Raw genomic sequence first — 2,116 nt, forward strand, 5'->3', positions numbered from 1 at the left:
CCACCACCACCACCACCCCGGGCCCCCTCGGAGATTTCAAGGTCAGGAAAGGGCGAGGGCTGAGAATCATTCCTTGGGAAGCAGAGCCGCTGTCGCAAACGGTCACAGACAGAGAATCTCTCCTTTTACAGTCCTCGCCGCGGTCATCTTACTGCATCTCACCGAGCTCAGATCTGTGGGGGGGGGGGGGGGGGTGTTTCCCACAGGTTTGAATGTAGCATCAGATCAGCGGCGGTCTTCATCCGAGCTGATTGGGGGAGGGGGGTCATTTTAAAATCAAGTGTAAAGATTTTATTCGGAGTCCCAAACCAAATTACAGTGGGATGTTGCAGCTTTTAGAAACAGTACAAAAACATGAGATTGTGTCAGATGCAAGATTCCTTGTACAGAGACACGACACGGGGTCAACGTCACGCCCTGCACGTGGAAGATCGTGACCTTACATTATCCAAAGTGCGTTTGCGTGGTTGTGAAGTAGACGATGAATTTGTCACGGTGCTGTTGTAAAGCGTAGGGACGGAGATGCGGGAGATGCAAAAAGTAGTGGGACTGTGATATGTGTTTTACTGGAAAAATAAAAATAAAAATGATGATGTGATTTTTGTTCCCTCACATCTGGATGATATGATTTATAGGCTGCGGCGTCTCTGTGGATTTGGATTTTGCACTTGACCGTTCGATTATATTTCAAGTAATCATGCAGCCCCTCATTTGATATGAATCTCAAACCTTGATAACTTGTATACTGTGTGTGATAACGGCCACTGAGCAACCAGAGATTGTAGATAGAGTTAAAGCACTGACCTTGAATGAACTGGAAACATCACAAAGAGGCGTAATGATTTTATAGACTTGTTTTCAATGGAGCAGGCGGCATTAATTCACCAAGAAGAGAGCGATTTGACGGAGTCTGAAACTTTATTAGATCCTGCTTTGAGGCAATTTAAACCAATTTTTTAATATTTTTATATTCTGCAGCCCCCACTTTTTTAAAAACTAGATTTTTGTCCTTATTACTGAGGTCATTCTTATTGTTTTTGTCCTGTTATTAGATATTTTAATTTTTTTTTAAAAGAAGAAGAAGAACTCTCCGACAGCTGAGCATGCAAGTGTATGTGAGGTAGTGCAGTGTGTGTGTGTGTGTGTGTGTGTGTGTGTGTGTGTGTGTGTGTGTGTGTGTAACAAAAGGTATGTGAGCAGCTGCCGTCCCACTGCCAGCAGCTCATGATCCAAATGTTAGATGTACACTCACATGTGCACGAGGGACAGATTGGTGTGCAGCAAGGATCTGACACACTCAGCTAACTAGGCAGCTACTGACACACACACACACACACACACACACACACACACGCCCACACACACGTACCATCCAGTGTGTTTGCAAGCTTTAGCTCCTTGTCATTTACACACTTACAGCCGTTAGTTTCCATTCATTTCAGTACAATGAAAATCTGTTGGTGTAGTGAGTCAAAACTTGACTGAGTAGCGCTGCACCCAGTGATCATTAGTCATTACAGATAAATCTGTAGCGATTGTGATTATTCAGATTATGGTTGTTTTCTGTATGTGTTCTCTAAGGTGGCGTCTTCAAATTCTTTCGTTTTGACTAACAGTCCAAACCCCTGAAATAATCAGTTTACACTGAAATAAAAGAGAGAAAAAGCAACAAATATTAACAATTTGAGAAGCTGAAACCAGAGAAATGTTCGGTATTTTTGCTTAATGAATTATTATTAAGATGAGAGTTTGATTATTAAAATTGTTTAATACTAGATGGAATTTACAATTCAAGAAAGTTTCAGGAATCTGCAGATTTTCAAATCGCACAGAAAGAAATAAAAACCAATAAATTCAGATTCAGACAGATGTTATTGTCCATGAGGAGTAAGATAATAGAGAGATACATGGTTCATAAAATGATGTTAAGTTTACATGATTAGTAGTAAATGGGCTTAAATGAAAAAATAAAAACCCCCATAAAACAGTGGAATGTCCCTTTAAAGAGTCGATCAACAAGCACCTCAATTGCCAGCAGGGACACTGATGAATTGGTGGCAGTTGCTGAAGGCATATTAGGGCAAAGGGTGCCCTGGGAGGGGTTTGCTGGAGGGGG

The 2,116-nt window shown here is 41.6% G+C and overlaps 1 protein-coding gene across 6 annotated transcripts in view; it reads left to right on the plus strand.

Annotated features, from left to right (window-relative positions):
- Positions 1-2,116, plus strand: part of mef2d (myocyte enhancer factor 2d) — a 98,242-nt gene that overhangs the window by 24,573 nt on the left and 71,553 nt on the right. The gene's annotated exons all lie outside the window — the stretch shown is intronic.

Source organism: Seriola lalandi, unplaced genomic scaffold (genome assembly GCF_002814215.2).
Source record: "Seriola lalandi dorsalis isolate HSWRI2012SDOR001 ecotype SW California unplaced genomic scaffold, Sedor1 jcf7180002054720, whole genome shotgun sequence".
Taxonomy (NCBI): Eukaryota; Metazoa; Chordata; class Actinopteri; order Carangiformes; family Carangidae; genus Seriola; species Seriola lalandi.